General features: G+C 38.2%; 1 non-coding gene across 1 annotated transcript; it reads right to left on the reverse strand.

Annotated features, from left to right (window-relative positions):
* Positions 1 to 393: 393 nt before the first annotated feature.
* Positions 394 to 496, reverse strand: LOC121158895. The gene has a single exon (XR_005884266.1). It is a non-coding gene; the product is annotated as a U6 spliceosomal RNA (small nuclear RNA).
* Positions 497 to 24906: the final 24410 nt, after the last annotated feature.

Consider the following 24906-nt stretch of genomic DNA (forward strand, 5'->3'; position numbering starts at 1 on the left):
ACAGTTTCATATGCTATAGGATCAGGAATGGAACACACACGCACATAAGCACACACATCATAGATGTAAAGGGTTTAGGCAATTGTTTGTGCATGTCCTTTTTTTGGGAAGGACTGAGGATGGCATACCTTTACTTCACCCAGAGATTGGTAACATGGTACATTTCCTGATTATCTCCTGAGTGAATCGACTTATGACAAGGCTGAATCTGAAAACAATCAAAATATATCCACTCTACCAAAACACCTGCCAAAGGGAAAGGGTAAGCAAGGGATCTTTTTTAGAAGGACACTTGCATAATTTTATTTATCTACACAAAGTATCCTCTCACACTCCATTCACCTACAGGGAGCATCTTTTATAATTTTTGAACTAGAAGCCGTACTAGCTACTATCCATGGATAACACCAACACGTTTGATCATCCTTGTGCAGGGGCCATGCTAATCTTCTCTGTTTCATTCCAATTTTAGCATTTATGCTGCCGAAGCGAGCACATGATCATGACATTTAAAAATACAATAAGAAATATCAAGGATTATCAAGTAAAAGAATAGGATAAAGTACAAAACCATGCCAAAATGAAGACATGATTGCTTAAATAATCGTGTTTCATTGAATAGACATGCCAGATCCTTTTATGAAATTATACATTTATTTTAACCTTAATTTTTCAAAAAAAGTTCCAATGGAAAATAAAGAAAATAAATACGTCATACATACATACATTGGCTAACCTCATTATCAAAACACTGAAACACCAAAATTACTATTCTGACATATGTTTGCATCAAAAAACTAATATTTGCCTCCATATGTTTAATGTGTCAAGGTTTATATTATTTGGTATCATCAAGGATTAGTATCTTTTACACCCATTCTTTCCACCTGCTTGCTTCCCTTTTCAATGTGTGAGGAGTTACCACTGTGACTACAGCTTTTGAAGGAGGACTGTCGTAGGCAAGTCTTCTTAATACATGGACTTCCTATGGCATGTGTGGCAGGACCATTCCTGGGCCCTCTAGAACATGCTAAAAATGCTGCAAGGTGAATCTTGTTCATATCATTTGGAAAGCATACTTCTGATTCTATTAAAATGATGTTGACAATAAACTTGGAGTTGTGGTTCTTGATGAAGTTTATACTACAATGTGCAGAAACTACTGAAATGATTCCAAATTCAAGTAAAAAATATTAGAAAAAAAATTCCAACATTTGCAACTGACAATTCTCCTTTTTCATGAATGATGACCCTGACTCTGAGAAAGATATTACACATGGGGTCTTCCATGAGATGTCACGTACCTTGTTCAGTCACAGCCAGCATGGGAAAAGACATCAGTGATCATGACTTCTTGGACCAGTGGCCACAAAGCATGGCGGTCTGGATAAAGTATTCAGTACTATTCCCAATGCTCCACATGGCCCATGCTGACATCTCCAGCCTGACTTTGTACCTTTTTCTGTTTCTCATTCTCCACTCTTTCCCTGCATCAGATCTTCATGCACTGAATCAAGCCTGCTCTACTTTATCCCACACCACCTCTCCTCACCTGGGCAGCATCTCTAGTCCTCTAGTCCTTGATTTAAAGGCTGCTCTATTTTAGGAAGGCTTGTCTGGAGCCCAGACCATCTTGGTTCCCTTGAATCCCCTATCCTTCACAGCACTTCATCATAATCCATTTTCTCTGTTAAAACTTGAACTATCCCTTTCTTCCACACTACTGCATCCTTAGTGCTTAACCCAGTGTCTGATCTTCCAATAAATATTTAGTGAGAATATAAATGGATGGGATTGGCCATATTCAGTGGGATAGAAAAGAAAGTCAATGAATCTCCATTTCTATTACTTAGATATTTAAGTGATAGAAGAAATTGCACAGGTAAATTATTCCTGCATTTCTCCTGACAATTTTCTTTCATCCAACTCTCCAGTCTCAGAAAGAGATAAGTTTATTCTTGGTGTAAAATTGTCCAAACAGTATGAATATCAAAATGACCCCACAGTAAGGAACTTAGTAATAGAAATATGAAATCATGGATTTCATTTTTCAAGAAAGAAGACTTGACCATGCTGAAGGGAACTGCTCAAAAATATCCCCTCCTCTTGTGGCCCCTGATGTCCACTCATCTTCTAGCAGACAGAGAGTTCAGTGCTGGACAGTCTGCCCCACTGGGCCCAAGTCATGCTTCCTCATTCTGGATCCCTTGACTCCTGTTCCTTGGCTTTGATCACAGAATCTTGCTACCTACCAGAGTCCCCACTGTTTAAATGTCCCATTTAGTGCCACTATCAGGATAATGACCTCATCTTGATCCATTACCCTTGATTGCTGATGTCATTCATCTTGATCTCATTACACTCATTTTCTATGAATTAAAGACTGTCTCCCCATTAGCTCTGGGCATCCAACAGCCACATTAGCCAGACAGCTTCCTAACCGACCTTTCTGGAAAGTGGAAATCAAATCTAAACACTCAGCAGTGCTCTCTAGCCCCAAGTGCAAGAACTGACAATGCAGTTTGTATACCTATTGGCACCCCTCTTCCTTGATTAAAGTATCATCTTTTACCCAAGTCTTCTTATGCAAAAGACTTAGAGTCAGCTTAGGCTTGTCTTTGCCCTAAAAAGTCACAATTAGGATGTGAGTATTTTTAGATCCACCCATGAACCATTTCTACCTGCTTGTCTACATTATATTCATTTTCAGTATTTCCTCCAACTTGAATGGGTGCAGTCACCATGCACCTGGCACTTGGTTCCCTTGAGTCTCTTCTCCCTGTAACAATCCTCTGTACAATCACCCACATTAACTTTCAAGCCACTGGTAATAGCACACTTTTCCTCTGCTCTAAAACGTCCCATTCCATGGGCAACAGGTCAAAGGCTAAAATCCCTGGCATTGGCAGTCAAGACTCTCTCAAACTGTCCTTATTACAATCAGCTTTTCTCCTGCACACTGGAGTCTGATACTCCAGTCCCACAGGTAGGCATTTACTTACTGTATCAATGGTGTTACTTTATTTTATTAGATCTTTTTAAAAATTTAAGCATTTTGATTAATAGTAAGTGTACATATTTATAGACTATTGTAAAACATTTCAATACATGTGTACAACGTGTACTGATGAAGCCAGGACTATTAACATTTCCCTCTAGTTGCTAGTACTTTGTGATTGGAACCTGAGATTTTCACTTTCTATTTGCTCAGAAGACATTTAATTTATTATTGTGAACTTTAGTCACCCCATTGTGCCGTGTAGCATTGGGGAGGATTTCTTCTCCTGAACTGTGGCTCAGTACCTGTTTTCAAACCTCTTCTTATCTATCCTCAATCTCCTTGTGGCCTCTAGCAATTACTATTCCATCCTTTGATACACTGGGGTGTTTTTGGGGAGAGGGGGGTTGTTTGTTTTTAACTTTTGCATAGATGAAAATATAGAGCATTTGCCTGTCTCTGGCTTATTTCACTTAATATAATGTCCTCCAGTTTCATCTATTTTTCTGAATTTTGTCCTTTTTTTTTCTTTTTTTCTTTTTTGGCTGTTATTAGACATCTTGGTCAACTCCTAACTTGGGTAGTTTGAGTAATTCTACAGTAAATACAGTGGTGCATGATCTCTTTGCTTTAATGATTTCATTTCTGTTTGATAGATGCCAAGTAGTGGGAGTAGTGGGGTTGTTGGATCATAGGGAGGTTCTAGTTATAGCTGTTAAAGGGATTTTTGCACTCTTTTCCACAGAGTGATCAGTGAGTTATACTTCCACTGACAGTATGCAAAACTTCTCCTTTTCCCACATACGTACAGCACATGTTACTTTTGTCTTTTTAGTAATAGCTCTTCTAAATGTGCTCTTTGTCATTCTGATTTGCAGTTTCCCAATGATTACCAATATCGGGCATTTCAAAAATATACTTATATATTTTGACCAATTTTATTTCTTCTTTTGAGAAATGCCTATTAGACTCTTTGATCCATTTATTCGGTTGTTGCTCTGCTGTTCAGTTTTTCTAGATTTCTCACATATTCTGGGTATTAATCCTTCGTCAAACAGTTTATGAATACTTTTACACCCTCTTGGATGGCTGTTCCCTCTACTGATTTTATTCTGTCAATGCACAAAAACGTCTTAATTTGATATAATTCTAAGTTGTCTAGCTTTAATTTTGTTATCTGTATTTTGGATATCTTCTAAAAATTTGCTTGTCCCAATATCTTCAGGATTTTCCTCATGTTTCCTTCCATCAATTTTGGTTGAGAGATTTTTAGCTGAGGGATGTGATATGACTTCTGTATTGTCAATTTTACCAGGCCAACTCTGGTTGCCCTATTGAAAGTAAATTACAAAAGAATGAAAGTAGAATTTCCAATTCTGTCTCCCACTGCTGCCCCAATGACATGTTCACGCCTCACGTGTCAACATTATCCCTTACTATTATAGTTCCTTAAATGCACTATTCTATGCCCTGAATTCTTCTGGATAGCAGACCCTGAACTGGAAAAAACTGAACTCAATTTTGTTCAGGGTTCCACATGTGAAATCTTATTTCACCAAGTCCAGCTCAGAAGCACCTCCTTCAGAAGAAAGTCACAATCACATCTCTTCACAAACAAGATTAATTATGACTTTCTGTGATCCACTTCTGATTTTTATCTGTGCTTTTATGTATTGCTACTATATGCCTACACATTCGTCTTCTCTATGAGACTAAAAATCTTGTCTTATCCATCTGTGTCTTCTCGGCACCTGAATTTATATCGGTAAGTAGAGATTTAGTAGAAAATAGAAAAATACCAGAGCTGGGAGGTGTGAAGGCCCATGGGCCGAGTCCCCATCCCTTGACACTGTGATGGTTTCAGGTTTGCAGCCTAAATTCAAGACATGTTTAAGAGACCCTCGGGTTTATACTCTTGACCGGATAAATTTCCTCTGTGCATTTTAGAAAACATTCAGAGGTTAGAAATATAAACTTTACTTGATTTGCCAAGATAGTACACTGTTTGGAGTGTTTACATTAATCTGGATTTATCATTGAAATGTATCAATGCAAAGTCCATATTGTTGAAAAGCTAGAGGGAGGAGAAAAAAGTCTCATACTTACGGTTCTAAGTCTCTCCTACTGAGTAAGAATTCAGGGAGCCAAAACGCTGCATGTCAGGAAGCTGCGAGCCATGAACTTCCTGGTTATGATTTTGTGCCAATCAGCATGGCCTTTGTGTAAAACCCAAATACACCAGTAAGAGGACTAACTCTCCACATCATGATATGCTCGCTTCAGTGGGTGATTTTGGTCACAGGGATTTCCTTGGCCACCTTTGTGGACAACCATTCCTGCTCATGAGCTATCCAAATATTCTAATCCACCTCATCCACCTACTTTCTGTATCAACTGAAATATCTACCAGCCCCTACAAAAGAAATGAAATCAATATTCAGATTTAAAAACACACAGAGACAGAGTCATATGATGTGTCAACTATCTAAACTCCTGGGCCTGTGCTATTTCTCCTCTTTTCTAGCATAAATGATAAATAGATGTCACTTCTCTGGATGAAGAACTGCTGATATGGCATTCTGGCTCTAAGCTGCCCAGGTGGTTCTCTTGCACACTAAAGCTGAATGTGCCTGGGCCAGATGACAGGTCACAGTGTAACACGCAGCTCTTCTCTGAATCACCTTGTGGATTTTTCCTTCCCCATTGTCTTTTGAGAAGAATGTCTTACAGGGCAAACACATGATAAGCACTCAAATGGTTCTACTGAGCTAATGAACAACACCGTTTTTTCTAGATCCCTACTATACTTAACATAAGCTGGACCTTAGACTAAATCTTGCTCATGTCTTGTGTCCTAAAATTAAATCCTGCTGCTAGAAGAGAAGTTAATTTCCTAAAACCAAATTAGACAATTGACCTCCCTCTAACCACATTCAATCCACTACACTCACAAATAACTAATTTTAAGGAAGAAGAAAAAAAGAACCAAATGTGCAGTCTGCCACGTGGCTGAGAACAGCATCGCCCTAATGGAAGCCACATCGCCTGCCTCCTTGAAAAGAAAACCTGAAGTTCTTAAGTCTTTTCTGAGAAGGAACAGGGTAGACTGACATTTTTTTTCTCTGTCACTGAGCATAGAAAGTTCATGTCATACCCCTAGTGATTCCTGTAAATAAAAATAAAAGTAGAGGCAGGATATGATCACGTTTTAATGCAGCTGCTGGACCTTGTCACCGAGGGCTCCATCAACAGAGCTGAAAAACATCTGGCTTTGAAGGTGAAAGCCAGATTAAGGGACCCAAAGGTGCTGATGCTAATGTGACTAATGCCACAGTTCCATTAAACCTCGTTTGCCCTCTCTCTCCAAAGGCTATAGCAAGTCCATGTCATACAAACCTTCCCAGGTGTGAAGAACTCAAACCGAGAAAATGTTGCCCCGCAGCTGGTAGAATATGTGATGTTTAGAGGCCAAATTTGATAGGCAGATCATGGAGGAAAATCTGATTTACACTTCAAGCACAGCACTTGTATGAAAAAACAAAGTCAGAGTTACTTGCTTCTGGTGTGCAAGCAGACACACACACACACACACACACACACACACACACGAGATCATATTCTAACTCCGTTTTTCCCTGCAAACCCCAGGCTGCTAATATATTATCTGTTGAAATATATTAGCTGTTGAAATATTCATTCTCTTTGCACCTCAGTTCATTCTCGAGGATATTTCTTTACTTTCCCAGACCTTTTAATTTTGTAGAGTAGGACTTTGTATTAAGAGAGAAACTTTCATAAAATTGTTGTGATCAAGTTTTCTTTTTCAAGCAGGGACAGTGGCATTTATGCTGATCCATTCACTGTATCTTACCAGGAGTTCATATCTGCTTTGTAAATGGAAAATGGTGTTCATGGATTGGGGGATCCTGGATGTAGATTTAAAGGAAAGTGAACTAGTCTTTTGTAATTGTTAGTTGTTGTAATTGTAGTGAAGGCAGATAAGTCTATATTCATCCCAGAGTACGGTGGGAGATAAGTAGAATGGCACAAAGAAGCAAATCATAAATGGCTATTGAAACTCTGAGCAGTGGTTAGTGGCCTAGAGAAGCTGCTATTGGGTAGATAAGAGAATGTTTGATGAAGCAGCTATCACTTGAAAAGCATGAGATTTTCATATATAACACAAAATAAAGTCAATCCATGACAACAAAAATAAATTAGACAATTTTTGACTCATTTCGCATTTTTTAAAAATTAAAAATCTAAAGCAATTTATTTTAGTATTACTGAGAAGATAGGACCTAGATCAAACAGTATATTTATTATCAGAAGGAAACTTGCATTTTAATTCCATTGAGGCCTGTTTTACCCACGACGACTGGAGGAGAAATAGAGAATTAGAGTTTGACAAAATGTTAATTGATAGTGTTGTTTTATTCTTCCTCAGAGAAAACAGGTCTCCAGAGGCTATAGATCTCATCTAATCTCTAAGTCACACATTCTGGGAGGCTGAATCACCTGGAACCCAGTTACTCCAGTTACTGCCCCTTCTATTATTCAATGTGACTTTCCCAAGGGCTGCTAAGCAAATTTATGAAGGGTGAGGATTCTCAGCCCAACAGGTGCAGAAACATGAGAGCATCCTTCACCTGTCATATTGAGTTGATGAACCTTTTCCTGCAGGTCTGTGAGACTGAAGAGTTCATTCAACATTCATTCATTCAACAAGTATGTACTGAGTGGCTATGATGTACCTGGCATTCTACTAAACGCTGGGGACACTTGAAAACATGCCTGTCCAGATATCAGCATCTGCTGCCTGACTTGGGGTCGAAGGTGGGAGGAACAGGTGTTGAGCTGGCTCCAGGGAAAATGCAGAGTTCAAATGTTGCATTGCAACCTGCCATGCTCCATGCAAATCTCCCCTTTTTGCCTCAGGGATCTGGAAACCACATTTTAAAAATACAGATGATATTCCCATACAAAGATAGAAAACCATGCCCTCTGTTACCCACCTTTCTGCACCTGTGTCATCTTTCCCACAGTTTACACTCATTCTGACACTTCATTCAAGAAAAATGGTTCTCTCCATGATGGGTTGTATACTTAGCTCTGACCTTATTATTTTAAGTTTGTGGTCAGTGACTTTATTTTGTTCTTTCAGCTTTTCAACGTAGGTGAGGTGAAACCTCCTACAAAATAGGGGGAGTTTTCTGTAACAGCAGAGGGAGCCTGAGATACTGCTTAGTTCAACCCCTCTTCTGACATATGAGGACACTGAAGCTCAAAGGAACAGTGACAGGTTTCACAGCAGGGATCCAGAGGTGCTGGGGCCAGAATCTAAGACCTGCACTTCCCAGCTCCATGGGTGTCCCTGTGCACTGCATCCCACCTCTAAAACAATCTGTAACCTTGGCCATTGGCATTTCCCTTTGCTCTGGGCTCTCTCGTTGCAATAATATTTTTAGTCACCTAAAAAATATCAGATTAGTATAAGCAATAACAAATGGGCATTGTGGAGTATGAACATTTATACCAAGAGTTTCACCTCAAGTGACTGCATTCCTCATATACTGGCTGCTTCATTTCAGCCTTTTCTGCCTTTTTTCTTTTGTCTCTGTCTGCTACTTGCACTGAAACATAGCCTCACACTGTAACAGAGCTCAGAACACAACCTCTGAGCTTCCTCTCTTCTCTGGCCACCATTCCAAATTGACTGACAACTGGACTCCTCTTTTTAAAACTCCCCCGTTCCCAACGCACTCTATTCCTTTTTACCATCACGTTTTTCCCATAGCACTTGCTTTCATCTGATAAACCAAAGGTTTACTTATGCACTTTGTCAAATCTGTCTCCCCCACTAAAAAAGAAGGATGTGCAAGGACAGAACGTGGTTTTTCCTAGGTTCCCACCATCTTGAATGATGATTGTTTGGAAGTATTTGCTCAGTAAATTAAGTAATATTTCATAATTTTGTATCAGTGTCTTACATTGAATATATTATAAAATTAAACTATTTGAATTAAAGTGAAAACCTGGAGTAATTCATAACCATACAAGTGTTTCTCATGCTTGATATCTGGTTGGAAGATGTTACCAAGACAGTAACAGGCACCATGGATAAGGACAAGAGAATATTAAGTCAGAGATTACTGGTGTCAGAAACTTAGACCAGAAGACGCTGGATCCTGAAAATTACAGGTTAATGTAAAGTTTCCCCCTGGAATAAACATATGAAAAATTGACAAAATGTTTGCTTGTTTGTTTGTTTATAAGTAGACACACACACACAACCCATTCTCTCTTCACTCCTGAATTGTCTGCAACATTTGGGGCTGGGCCATGCCAAAGGCAACAGCCTGAAATTCTATCTAGGACTCTCAATGTGACAGGGACCTATCTGCTATTATCCAGAATGCATTAGTAGGAAGCTGAATGGGAAGCAAAAGAATCAGGAATTGATTCAACACTCCAACATGACATGCAGGTGTCCTAAGCAGCAGCTTAAACTGCTATACCAAATGCCTACCCCTTAAGTCTGGTTTTAGCAAGTTTTTGTGATTCCATGTTACTGAAAGACACTGTCTAGCAGTAGAGCTTCTAGAACTCAGCTGTCTGCCACCCTAGGGTGGTCCCACCATCCATCCTGCCCCATGGACTCCTAACCTAGCACTTGCTGGTTTAGGATTATTTTCGATCTGATGTGAGCTGGGAAGAGAGTGAGTACAGGGAAGCTTTAGGAGAAACGTGTAACTTGGTGTCTGCACAGTGAACACATGAGAGAACAGAAACACACAGACTGCTGCTCTTAGTGACTCCAGCAGCAATCTGCTCTGACTCTGTACTTGAGTTTGGAGTTCCTTTCTATTCAAATTTTGTTCTGCAATACAACGAGTAGGGAGAGTAGACCCAATCATTGAAATTTTGAAAACAATTAAATTAGATTTTGTTAAAGGAGAAGGTAGTAAGTATGTGAAGTTTAAGGTGGAACCTATGGTGAAATTTATGGTATATTTATGAGACTGGTGAACATTCAGAAGCTGAGGGATCACTAAGTGATATGAGACATGATCTAGATTCATTACTACTACATATCTACTACACAAGAACATACATGCTGGGATGTCTAAAAATAACTCCACATTAACATTTGAAACTAAACTGTTGATCCTTTCACCAAAGCAAGTTACCTCCCAGTCCTTTCCTTTCAGCTGATGCTCAGGCCAGAAGTCCTGGAGTCACCATTGACTCTATTCTCTTGTACTCCACAGTCAATTTGTCAAGGTATCACCCTCTTTACCTTGGAAACACATCTGGAATTGGGTCACTTTCCACCATACCACTGTTCCCAGTAGCCATAGTCATGATCATTTGTGCTTCCTTCTTATATAGAAGATTGGATTATGTCATTAAAAATAATATGTTCAAGTTTTAACACCTAGAATCTGTGGGTGTGATTGTATTTGGAATCAATATCTTTGCAGAAGCAATTAAGATGTACATTAAGGGAGAGGTCATATTGGGTTAGGGTACAAAACTCATACCTGTGTAAGAAGATAAGAGAACAGAAAGAATTACAGAAATACAAGGAGGAGAAGGCCAGAAAACAAGCAGACAGAAACGGGATTGATACAAGTTAAAAAGTGCCAATTCTCACATCAATCATGTGAAACTCAGGAGCAGCAAGGAAGGATTCCCTGCTGGAGCCTTTAGAAGGAGCATCACTCTGCAACAAACTTGGTTTTGAACTCCACGGCTGTGAGAGAAGACATGTCTGCTGTTTTAAGTAGTTACTTGTGTCATTAGAAGGGAATATTTGGTATTGAGAGAAGGAAAGGGAGCACAGGATAAGGGAATTGTGGAGATATATATTCATACTTAAAGGGATGCATTTATGTACGGTGGAGACTCCAGGCTTCGGATGGCTCAGTTCCAGCCATTGAGGCCATTTGGGAGTGAACCAGTGGATAGATCTTTTTGTCAGTCTCCTTCTCGCTGTAAATTCAACTTTCCAAAAATAAATAAATAGATACATAAATCTTTTTTAAAAATGTGTTCACAATTCTTGCCAAAATATAAGACCCCCACATTCTTATTTATAGATTAACTATGCATAGAGTGTTACCTTTAGTATGTTTTCATCCAAAACCAAACACACAAAAAACAACCGTAAGCAAAGTAAATGGAACAAATGCCAGCAAGAATAAACTCAGACAACCACTACTCCCAAAATAATCCTCTTGAGGAACAAACTGTTTAAAGCAATACGTACTTCAAAGACTCCATAATGTTCCAAAAAATATAGACAACATGCTCCTTTCCATTGTAGTAGCCTCACAATATCTCCAGTAGCTTCTATAATTAGAAGTTATTAAATTGTTTTAAGGATGAAGAATAGAGTTTCCAAGCAGTTGGCAACACTGAAATCATCATGGGTTAAAACAATCCTCTGAGCCTAAATCCAATTTGCAAACTGCTCAGCTTTCAAGTAAAATAAATCTTTTTAGAAAATAATTTATCTTAATTTAATAGCTATTTTGACTCCTAGACCTCTCCTTTTTCCTGTTGATGTTATTAGAAAGGGAAGAAATTGGAAACATTTCTGCACAGCCAAAATGCCTTCTGTTTGTGTTTTCAAAAAAGATGTACTTCAGCTTTAAAAAAAAAAGGCATCTCAATTAATTATGTTAAAAAGAATCCAGGTAGTATGGGAAAAAAAAAAACGCACAATGGGAATGAACATGTTCTTTATGTCAGAATTTGGATCGAGACAAAAGACAAAATTTTGTATTTTGTATTTCAACTATTGAGCACGTCACTCTTCTTTTCTGAGGGTTCCCCTACTAGAAATTCTGCTTTTAGTGTCATGAAGCAATTTCCTTACTAGTAAGAAGCAATATTCCAAGTTATCACAAGTAGTGTCATGCAGTGTACACTATCCCATCCAGGTGAAGATGATGCGTATATTGTGTTAGCTCACACCACCTGCAATTTTGAAAGACCTCTCTGGGTTTCACAAATCCACAACTACAGCTAGAAATAAAGAACGAGTTTGAGAGTAAGAACTTCATTTCTTTCACAGCTATATCCAATTCTCTGAATAGGCAACACTGGACAAATATTTGTTGGCTAAATAAATGAGCGGTCTGTTCTGCTATAAACATCTCTAAAACGGTAAGTTTGAACCTGTATCAAAATGGATCAGTAAATGTAGCTCTATTGGCCCTGTTCCTCTGCACAAATGGCTTTGTCTTTCCTTTATATTTTGCCTTCAGAATATTCATGTCATTCATTCTGTTGTGCAAATTTTGATTAGATCCCATTCATCCTATTATCAACACGATCACAACCATCTTCCCTACCATCAACCTTTCCTCCCTTCAACTAATCTCTTGTAATTACTTCATTATCTCCTGATATTCTATCTTTTCCACACCAACTGTACTACATTTACATGCCCAAATATATACATATAATTGTGTGTGTGTGTGTGTGTGTGTTTCAAATTTGGGAGAAACAGAATTACAAGATTATTTTGTGACAGAAAAAAAAAACACTTGAAAATCATGTAGTCCATTTACTTATGTGTATTTTCCATTATTTTTTTAAGAACTCTCATATTTCAGCACCTTCTATCCCCCATATATTTTCCAAAATTTCTGTCCTTGATTTCATGCAGTTTATTCCTCCTGTAATCCTTTCCACATATGATCTGCCTTGAACACTCAGAGTTCAGATGTCACATCTTCACTGAATATCCCACCATCCATCATGTGTCTCCTGAACCTGTTTCTTCCTCACAGCCTGACTCAAAAACCTTCAGCCACTTAACTTGGGCATAAGGAAAAGTATCATGGGCATTCCAACTTCCTACTTAAATGCAGACATCTATGTGACCCCATTTTCATTCAATATCAGGTGACACAGAACTACCCAGCTAATAATTTACAATCGCCATTTCATGACATTAGGCTATGGTCTAGGTTATTTCCCAGTTAAAGGTAACTAAAGCATTTAACATAATATATTATAATTACGTGTGTTGTTGAATCATTTTTGGAAGACTGTAATTTCCAACAGTCCTCATGTTCTGTGTTCCTCAGCTGTGTGTTCTCACCATTACATCATTAAGAAACAGCCTGGGGGGCCATCATGATCGATCAATTGGCTAATCCTTTTTCTGCCAGCACCAGCATCCTATATGGGTGCTGGTTCACGTCCCAGCTGCTCCACTTCCCTTCTAGATCCCTGCTTGTGGCCTGGGAAAGTAATAAAGAACAGCCCAAAGCCTTGGGACCCTGCACTCATATAGGAGAAACTAGGGGGCTCTTGGCTTCAGATCAGCTCAGCTTTAGCTGTTGTAGCCATTTGGGGAATAAACCAATAGATACAAGGTCTTTCTCTATGCATCTTCTTTTCTCTATAAATCTGCCTTTCCAATAAATCTCGAGAGCATAAAATAAATGGAGTCTGATTTCTGTGCCTTTGAATTTGGAATGGCCTTAGCCACTTTCTTGTAATCACTGAATGTGGAGACGATACAGTCCAGGGTTAGTTCAAAGAGATTGTTCAGCTTCTGCCTTGGTCTCTCGGGTGCTCCTCTCAAGTGTTCTTGCCAGAACTCAGCCACCATGCTAGAAGAAACTAAGGCCACATGGAGCTGTTATGTGTAGATGAACCAATCAACAGCCCCTGCTGAGTCCTGAGAATCCCAACCCCAGTCCTGGATTTGAGAAGAAGGAAACTCCTAGAAGATTCCAGCCACAGCCATGCCTATCTGTCCCAGCCATTGCAGTTTTCACAGTGGTGGTACCAGATTTTGCAGCAGAGATAAAACAACTACACAGAGTCCTGTCCAAATCCCTCAGTTATAAAATTTAAAAGTGAAGTCAAATGGTTGGTATTTTATGTCACAAAGTCTGGCTTGTTTCTCAGCCACCACATCAGACTTGGCTCCTGAAAGGCTGGGTGAACCTGAGTCTTTATTGTATCCCAGTTTGTGCCAATGCAATGTGAAGAAGCACTCAGCAAGTATCTGTTGAGCATAACTGGAAAGTTGTGTCTCTCTGTGTGATTAGTTTTATAGAGTTTGGAAACGTGCATTTCTGAGAGGAAATATAATGGGGAAAAATCTATTGACCTGATTGATCAAGCAATTCTTTTAGATTTCATACAAAAAGGAGCTCTTTACTGAACCTTTCTTCATTATTGCATGAAATCTTATGGAAAACATTGGATCAAGCAACCAAAAGGGACAAAAAAAGGCAAATATCAAGTGAAAAGGAAAATCAATCCAGTCAGTTAAGTACAAGCTGTATTCTCTCTTTTTGAATGGAATTGTTCACCTTGTGTTCCTCTCTGCTATTTCACAGCAGGGAAAAATTTTGTAAACACATTGTGTGCTCAGGGCTTTCCACCCTTCTTTCACATCAAAATTCAATACCAAAAGGCTGTTCAATTTATTTTGCCTTGAATCAATGAAATGTACATTAAAAGTTCTTTTAAAAATGTATCAAAGGGCACGGCACAGTGGCCTAGCAGCTAAACTCCTTGCCTTGAACATGCCAGGAGTATGTGGGTTCCAAACATGCCAGGATCCCATATGGGTACCAGTTCTAATCCCAGTAGCCCCCATTCCCATCCAACTCCCTACTGTGGCCTGGGAAAGCAGTCCAGGATGGCCCAAAGCCTTGGGATCCTGCACCCACGTGGGAGACCTGGACGAAACTCCTGGATTCGAATTGGTGTAACACCAGCTGTTGCGGCCACTTGGGGAGTGAATCATCAGACAGAAGATCTTCCTCTCTGTCTTTCCTCCTCTCTGTATATCTGACTTTCCAATAAATAAATAAAAAAATCTTTAAAAAAATATGAGGGGCTTTCTAAAAGTTCATGAAAATGCATGTTATTAAAAAACTTATAGATTTTAAATGTTTTGCATCAAAATAAACATATCTTTACTTTGTTTTTCATAATCCAAAATACTTTTGTATTTTAAAAATAATCTTGCATCTAAAAACCAATTTGGCACAAATCTTTCTAAAATGTATTATATACTTCCCCAGCCCTGTTACGTACAGTCAATAGGTCACTGCTTCTTTCGTTGTCAAAGCCACTGTTGTAAACAACAGTTGACTGTTGAATTGGAGGCCCTGTTTATCCTTTTCCTAAGCACCTCAGACTACTGTGCCATGCCAATTTTCATTTTCTTTGTTGACATTTTTCTGTGGTATCCTAGCAAGAAAACTTTGAAACCATTGCTCTTGTATTTATCATTACTACAAGATGCCTGAGTTAACTGTGTATAAACAGTTCACAATTCCAGACATTCAGATCAAAGACTGAGTAGCCCTACTGGTTTGGTATCTCTTGAAGTCAGTGGAAGATAAAGGCAGGGCACATGTGGAGCAAAAAATAGATGGCAAGCCAAGAGGCAAAGAAGGCAGACTCAATTTAATAGCAACTGTTCTGCAAGAAAACTCCCTTCCAAGTGCCTTCCCTTGATGACCTCAGGACTTCCCAGTAGGCCCTCCTCCCAAACATCCTAATTGGATTTAAAGTCCACCTGCATGGTACCATCAACTTTTGATTCTGGAGGTTAAAGGCTTGTATGACTTTGAGAATGAAATCATAAACATAGAATTAACTTTCTGTATTACTCAAACATGTTCCTCATATTGCTGTTGGACCTTCATAATTCATCTCATTCCTGTCAAATAATCATCAATCGTTCTTGCAGTATCTAGGTTAAAAACTAAGACAAAGATAAAGCTTTTCAGAATAAACCAGACAATTCACTCTCATTTGTAAAATAAATTGCTCCCCCAGATGTGAGAGCTAAATCTCCAGAAACGGAAACATCAGCAAAACTCAATTCTAGCTTCATACAAGTACAGATGACTACCTGAAGAAACTTCCATAGGTGTATGAACTCATCCATTCCTCCATCTGATGTGGCCTAGCAACAGTGACACTCTGGAAGTGATGAACAACTATAGAATGGTTTCTAACAGCACTCTCCACTAAAAGGCACTAGAGTTCCTTGAACAAATGATTAATCCTTAGGATTGGGATAGAAAAGCGTGAGTCTGAAGTATCTTGTAGTGTCCTAAGAGCAAGGACAAATCTTAACCTCTCAGAAAAATAATAATTGTGAGCATATATCAAATGCATACAGTAACCAGATCAAAAATTCCCAATGGTCAATGCCAGAAAAAATTAGCAGCAAAATAAAATCCAATTAAATTATAATCTAAAGTTTAAAGTAACTCAGAGTCCATAATTATATAAATGATTGGATAAATAAATTGTTCGGGAAGAATATACCAATCAAATATCCTATGTAGAAGGATATTTAGTAATTTATGGAGCTTCTTCCCTTATGGAGATCTTCCCATCTGAAACTGTTCTAAAAATTATTTTTTGAAACAGAAACAAGCTTCTAAATTGGAGAGGTGATTGTGAGGCAAACCCTTCTAACAGACTCTTACCTTGGGGATAGAGACATCATGTGTCCAAGTGAGTGCCCCTCCTTCAAGACTGCTGCAATTTTGATTAAGGCAAATATTCATGTACTTATTACATAGCCCAGAGCACACAGTTTTAAAAGGCTATTAAAGTCTATTTCCTTTATGTACTCCTTTTCAATTTATTCTTCTTTTGAGATAACAGGGCTTGAATTCATCAAGGAACAAAAAGTCTACCAAGAAAACAACAAAAACTCATGTAACATTAGTAAGCCAACTGATTAGAATTTGTTAGGGAAAGACAACTCCCTACAGTTCTCAATTTACAAGCCTCTCAAACTGGCTCCTAAACTAGCTTCCAGCTATGAAAATGTGTTAAAGTATCAATAAAACTGTTCTAATAAGCTTTCCATAACCAGAACCTAATTGAAGCTTATAAGGAGAAAGAACACCAAGTACTCCTTAAAAAGCAAAAGGAAAGGGTTAGACTTCAATAGTTAGCAGGGCTGTGTGAAGTTGCTGCCTCTTCCCTGGCCCACATGGAAGGAGAAAATACTTGAGTTTCTAAGAACATGTGTGCTCCAGAGACCACGTCATTCCATGGCATTACATGAGCTGTTAGCAGTGACGATGGGCTTTAGTGAGCAGAATGTTGGGTAAATAAATGGGATTTATTTCAACTCATTGCCTCTGTTGTAGCTCAGCGGTAGGATTGTCTCACGGTCCTGGAGGCCAGGTTAGTATATCAAAGAACTGGTGTATTTTGTGTCTAGTTAGGGACAATCTCATATTTTACAGATGGCTTTTTTTTTTTCTAGCTCTGTTCTCATATGGTAGAAAGAATAGAAGGGGTTTCTTCCAGAAGGGCACTAAGTCCATCCACAAGGGCTCTGCTCCCATAAGCCTGCATCAGCAGTTGGAGTCCTGACTCCCACTTCGTCCAACTCCCTGCTAAAGCCTTGAGAAAAACAGCAGAAGATGGCTCCAGGGTCTGGGTATCTGCACCAGGGATGGGCCACCAGGATGAAGCTCCTGGCTTCTGGCTTCAACCTGGTATAGGCCTGGTCACTGTGGCCATTTTGAGAATGATTCAGGAGATGGAAGATTCTCTCTCTCCTCCCCTCAGGCCCCCATCTCTCATTTTCTATAATTATGCCTTTCAAACAGATAAACAAATTTTTTTAGGAGCTGGCACGTGGCCTAGCAGCTAAAGTTCTCACCTTGCATGCACCATTTGAGTGCTGGTTCTAATCCCAGCAGACCTACTTCCCATCCAGCACCTGCTTGTGGCCTGGGAAAGTAATTGAGAACAGCCCAAAGCCTTGGAACCCTGCACCCACATGGGAGACCTAGAAGAAGCTCCTGGCTCCTGGTTTTGGATTGGCTCAGCTCCAGCTGTTGCAGCCACTTGGGGAGTGAATCATTGGACAGATCTTAGTCTATGTCTCTCCTCCTCTGTATATCTGACTCTGCAATAAGAGATAAATCCTTTAAAATTTTTTAAAGAAAGTTATTGCTCTAATAAATAATTTGCTCAATCATAAAGCAAGAAAAAGGAAATTTTCATCCATACTGTCTAAGTGGCATATATTGATAACTAATTAAAACCAATTTGCGGGCCCAGCACAATAGCATAATGGTTAAGGTCCTCACCTTGCACTCCCGGGATCCCATATGGGTGCCAGTTCTAATCCCAGCAGTGCCACTTCCCATCCAGCTCCCTGCCTGTGGCCTGGGAAAGCAGTCGAGGATGGCCAAAGGCCTTGGGACCCTCCACCCGCATGGGAGACCTGGACATAAGAGCCTGGATCCTGGCTTCGGATCGGCACAGCTCTGGCCATTGCGCTCACTTGGGGAGTGAATCATCGGACGGAAGATCTTCCTCTCTGTCCTCCTCTCTGTACATTTGCCTTTCCAATAAAATAAATAAATCTTTTAAATTTTTTAAAAATGTGAAATAATGAGGGTCTCTTTCTCCAGTATTTTTTCAGGGTAAGTATGTTTGATAGAATTCTTGAACAAGTGAATCAAGATTTTGAGTCAAAAAATGGTTCTACCTTAACCAATTACTTTACAACATCATTCAGCTGGTGTATTTGCTATTTTTCTTCTCTTATTTTTATTTTTAATTAGCTTCTGACAGATTCAGTATGCTTTTAGGACACAATTCCAAGAGTATATTACCTTTCTCCCTCCTTCTCTCCCTGCTGATCTCTCCCTCTCATCGTCTCCTTTTTTTTCTGCCTGATTTTAGTTTTACAGATAATGTATTTAAAATTTACATTAGATAAAAAGGCATAAAATACTTCACTGAATAAGAAGTTTAACAAGTGAAAACCAAAAAGGGCCATGATTTAGGGGAAGACAGACATTGGGTATAAATAATAATTGAACGGAAACCGATTATTTCACTCATACACAGTAAACAAAATAAAACTGTATAGTATAATATTCTTAACTATCAGTTTTACACATGTATAAGACAAAATTTCACAAAACTTGTATTTATCACACTCCTTTTCTCTATCAGTTTATGAAATATCATTGATGGGCTCAAAGAATGTGGACTTCTCATCTACCCTGTAAGTCCTCCTTCTGTTCTGACCCCTGACCCAGGCCTGGGAACATCTGAAATATTGAATTAATATTCTTACAGGGATACATTAGAAAATCTTGTAAGAATAGCGTACAAGGAAATGAAAATGCTTTACAGTAAGCATCTCTACTCCTGAATAAAAGGAGTGAAACAGGTAAATATACCTTGTCAATATGATACTAAATTTTCTCTCTTTGCTATGTCTATAGTGCCATGATGCACTTAAATCACAGAATGTTGGGCTTGTCACTGTTACCAAAGGACTATATCATTGTAACAATATGGGGGAAATAGTGGGAGGAAAAAGGAGGAATCCCTGTATTTACAAAAATGTATCATGGAAAATAATAAAAACAATTTAAAGAAAAAGGAAATTTTGCAGACCACGTGACATGCAGCTTCTTCAATCGTCCATGAATGTACCACCTAGAAATACTGAGCTTTTTCAGATAACTTGCATTTTCATCAACTGTTTGCCTCATCCATAACATGAAATATTTTCTTCTTGTGCTGGCACGCAAGCCTTTACTGTTGTTCACATCCCTTCGTGCTTATTCTCCCAGGCCTTCATTCTAAGGCTTACCCTGGCAATACTTCCCCTAGCTGGCTGCATCACCCCATCTCCATATTTGGCCTATATCCTCAAATCAAGTCCTGGTTCTCAAAAGTGATGTTTGTTTTTTGTATGCATATCACACAAGTCCCATCTGCCTGCTCTAATTTCATTTTGGCTGCCTAAACAGGTAAGTGAACATTTTCTTTCTGGTATCATTTATGACTTTCTGGTTTATAGTTTTCCAATAACCTGAGACAGACTTGACAGTGCTTATTACAGGACTAGAAATAGCCACTGGCAAGGAGAAGTTACAATAATAGAAAGTAGTGTTGGATGATGCAGCAAAGTCTGGTAAGACATAGGAAGGAATTAGGTTTAGAAAATGAGTGAGATTGAGAAGTGGAAAAGAGAGGTGTAGGGAGGATGTTAATTTTGTCCATTCATATTTTTTAAAGATTTATTTTGTCTTTATTTAAAAAGCAGAGAGAGACACACACACAGAGACTTCCATCTATTGGTTGACTCTCCAAATAACCACAATGGATAGAATTGAGCTGATCCAAAGCCAGGAACCAGGAGCCAGGGCCTTCTTCTGAGTCGCCTGTGTGGATGCAGGCGCTTGAGGATTTCAGCCGTTCTCTATTGCCTTCCCAGGCTATAAAAAGAGAGTTGGATTAGAACTGGAGCAACTGGGAATACCTGCTCTGACTAGGATAAAGAACAGAAAGGACAAGGGTTAAATTCTGCCATCACCCTGAAAGAATCTTTGAGGCTACCATGAAAGACACCTATGATAGGTCGATAGCTATCTGAAAAGACTTCATACTATCATGTGGAACTTAACATATTTCCGCTAAGATTGTATAACAGTGTGTGACCCAAAAGTTTAAACCCTGCTACTGGACAATCACACAACTTTTCCTGAATCAGTGCTTCTATCCTGAAATGCATTTCTACTATGGAATTGCAAAAACACCTCTATCAAGATTCAAAGTAAAGGCGACATAAGGTACTAAGGGGAAATAAGCTCAGATTCTCATAACTTTCCTTCATCATGGGCATTATTTGGTGGGTTGCCAAGCACCAATCAACTCTGGGTAGTGCCTGCATTCCAAAACAGTTCTGGAAGAATATATTATTCTATGAACAATAAACGGCTCTAATGTTTCTTCATTCCAATATCAGACCTTGAAGGATACCACATCACTTGTTCTCTTGATTATTTTCTCATGGACCTGGAGTACTTGATTTATGCTTAACTGTTTCCACATCTAAAAATATTTTGGTATTTTATAATCAAGTTTTAATCTTCTAAACTAGATGATTCAGGGAAAATACTTAATCCATCAAAATAACTCCCAACCATGTGCTTTTCAAATCACCCTCAAAATGGCATATAGTTTCCATCATGTTTAGATTGTAACAGGATTTGTAATTTATGACCATTGGCTTAGTTCCAGCTCCCTGAGCTGTCGATGGTATTCTAATGCCATCCTCCAAACGACCCCTGGCAGAATTTCATAGGGATATCTACGGATTCAGATTAGTGGGAATAACCAGTGAATTTAAGTTATGGCAATCAGTCATTAACTCTATTCCCAAGTATCCTTAAATAAGGAAAATAAGCTTGATGGAAAGAGAAATTATATACCATTTTTGGTGTTTAATTTGTAACAGTACTTCAAAAAGTTCCAAAAAGTTCCTGGAATTAAAAGATAGGTTTGTTTTGGTACAAAAGAAAAATTGAAATCCATGTATTTTTGTTACAAGTATTTTTTAAATGAGATTTTAAAAACCACCTTATTTAAGTTTAGGAAATTACTTATCACACAGAGAAAAATCAAAGCCCTAAGTTTCATAGCTTACCAAGGGAACAAAGACTCAACTCCAGGTTAAGTCCAATTTGAAATTCAGTCTTTCTAGAACTCTATTCCATTTATTCCTACTAACAATTGTTAAAACTGAAGTGGACACCTCCAAGTAGAATTTTAAAATCCCAATAAATTTCTATCAAAGGTATGATTTTTCTCATATATACTTCTAACTTTCTCCATAAATACATGGTCTGTACAAATTTGGTCCATCAAGGCGACCAAAAGCAAGAAAACATGTCTTTCACAAAACTGGAAATAAAAAGAACATTCAGAAAAAATTAATTCTAATAACTGTCCAGACTTATACTGACATTAGCAATGAAATAATAGAAAAAAAGCGTATTTACTATGCACTAAGTGATTGAAAGGCAAATTATTTCAAATCTATGAAAACGGCTTTTTTCGATATGATTAGAAGTTTATCATTACTATTGTTGAGAATGAGTGCACTTGTCTGAATTCCATCTTTTGAATGTGCACACAGGCATCAGTGAATGTAAAACATGTATAGCATTCAATCTTCTGACATCATTCATGTTTAAAGAAGCAAAATAAAACCACTCTTTCAGAAATTCCTTTCTGGCATCCTATTTTAAGAGATCTATTTTTAAAGAAATAGAGGGTTTTCCTGTTCAAAATAATAACTTCTTTTCTTACTTAAAATTAGCCTTTACATTATTTTTACTCTTTACCACAAAAAATGAATACATCATTATCAACAAAAATATTTTTAAAAGTTCACTTATCAAAAAAAGTTCACTTGAAGGGAGCTATAAATCACCCTCCTTCTCCTTGTGGGGTGAAGAGGTGAGGAACACAGCAACAGTAGCAAAAGCAGCAAGCTTAGCTCAAGCAGCGAGTGTTGGTTGTAATCGGTAAGGTTTCTGGATTAAACAGGTAAAATTCACCAGTTGTGAACCATATGACCTCACGCAGACTACTTCATTTCTGGAGCAGGTGAGCATTTTCATGTCATTGCCTGCACCAGAGTATCATCATGACTGACCAGATTTCGCCCGAAGAAACAGCATTTGGAGTAATCCCCAGGGTTCCTGTGGATGACATGTGATTTTGTAAATAACTTCACATGTGTATTATTATGAAAATAGAAAAGAACAATACGATTTCCAAATTTTAGTAACTTTCATAGATTTTGTGTCTTATTTTGCTGATTTGTCACATAGCTTCTTTGATTAAGTAGTTTACTGCAGCACTGGGTTTCACTCTTTATGGGGAGAGTCATATATACCTTAGTCTAGATAATAGCATTTGGAATTCTGGGTGAAGAAGGGGCAATAACGGTGCCAAAAAAACAGTTCAAGACAATGGTTTATTCAGTGTGAAAATGAAGAGACACAGGGGAGCTCCTCAGAGAGAAACAAGTATTAGTGAGAAAGAAACATTATCTGCATTTCTGATCCTCACACTGTCTTCCTCTAGCCTTCACTTGGCTTATTCTTGGAGTCAACAAATTTAGTTGTTGGGAGAGTGATTTTTGTGTTACTTGGATCCTGGAAGATTTAAATTTTGAGACCATGAACAAATGAGCTCCAGACAATCTTTAAAAAGAAAAAATAGAGAGGGTGTAGGGAGCAGCACAAAGGTTCAACAGGCTAATTATGGGATGATCTCTTCTCACAAGTAAAAATATATAAAAACTAAGTAACATAAAAGTGTTTCAAATGTATTGTGTCACATTAGTTGTGAAACAACAAATTGGTAAACACAAGTAGACCGAGTTTTATGCAACAAAGAGTTTAAAAATAGTTTTTAAGGTTCAATTGCTTAAGAGTAAAATGAAACTTCATTAATTTAAAAATGCACTTCTCCATAAGTAACTGTATCACATAACTTCTGAAATTTTGCTTGCATACATTTCTGGAGTGAAATTTGGCAGAGCAATAGGCTGGCAGATAGACCCAGGGTGGGGCCATCACTGCCGATGTGGCTTGATTAGATTCCTATTATAAATGCTTCCACAACATTCGTATGCCCTGAAAATAACTTAAAAACCAGATATATTTGATCTTTTGGTTTGATTTTTGCCTTCTGATTCTTTCCATATTTCATGATTCCATACTTCATAAATCCACAGATGTTGCCTCAGGAGTTTATACAAAGAATGCCTCAATGGTTGAGTGGTCACTATTTCTGAATGTTGTCTGTGTTTGACATACTGACACACTTTGCATAAAAATGAAAAGACTACTCTAAAACAAAGACATACAAATTTGAAGGCAAGTGAAGGTGCCTGCTTAAGGTTCTAGGGTGATATTTTTCTTTATTAACTGTTAGACAGGAAATAAGGCTTAAAGTATTGATGGGATGATGAAGGAGAGAGGAAAGACAGGCCAGGCAAATCAATTGCAAAAATACCACAGAAAAGGTTAAAGGGTATGTACTGAGAAACTGTTTTGAGCAACTGAGTATCTTGACAGAAACAGAAGCCAATCATCTGAAATCATCTACCATTACATTGCACATTTCTTAATTGGAAAGCCATCAGAAAACATGTTTTCCTTCTCATATCTCAAACCCATGCTAAAATCTAAAATTATGACTTGGTGATCAATCCTTGAACCAACACTCTATTTTTCTTTTATTTCAGGCTATCTCAAATATTGTCATTATCAACCCCAGGAAAGTAATAATTGCTTGAAAACACTAGAAGCAATGCTATAACAAAGAACAGTGTTTGTATGTTACATCAGGAAGACTCAGGAAATATAAGAATAAAGGGTATTAGAGAGAAAGGAATTTTGAGTTAGGTCACCATGGTGAAAAGATTGGTTCTATTAGCTGGTCATTTAACAGGTTCCAGAGAACTTGATTGCTTTGCAATGAAATACTTCACTTAGCTTCCCCATAATCCATTCCTCCTTCTGCTCATCACACCTCTAATAACCCTATGTCATATGCTCATTAATCTTTCTACCTCTGCATCATAGAGTTTCACATTTTAATATTAGAGCTGGTCATCTTGTTAGTTTGATTTATTGTTTTCCTCTTTTGAAAAGTCCATACTCTCTTTCCATGTACTATAAATAACAAAATGTGGCTCCAGATTGAATAACAGAGCTGTAATTCAGCCTTGGGTTTTTGCTGCCATTCTTAAGGCCTCTAGTGGCACCCCCGGGGACCAGGATGTCAGTAGAGACTGGTGATTGAATTACAACCCTGCAGTCAATCAAGGCCTTGTACTATTCAAAGTATTTCTACAAATGACAAGTTTCTAATGCTTTGAAATGAAAGTCAGAGCTACAGTAGATCAGATGTTAGTTTAATGAGGACAGCTTTTTCTTTCCTACTTAATGAGACAGAGTCTCTTTACATTTCTTTTAGAAATATATCATAAGTAGCACATAAGAGAACATTCTTAAGTATTCAAGCTTTATTATTACCATTATTGTTACTAT

This window comes from Ochotona curzoniae, unplaced genomic scaffold (genome assembly GCF_017591425.1).
Source record: "Ochotona curzoniae isolate NIBS_2020 unplaced genomic scaffold, NIBS_Ocur_1.0 contig_3819, whole genome shotgun sequence".
NCBI lineage: Eukaryota > Metazoa > Chordata > Mammalia > Lagomorpha > Ochotonidae > Ochotona > Ochotona curzoniae.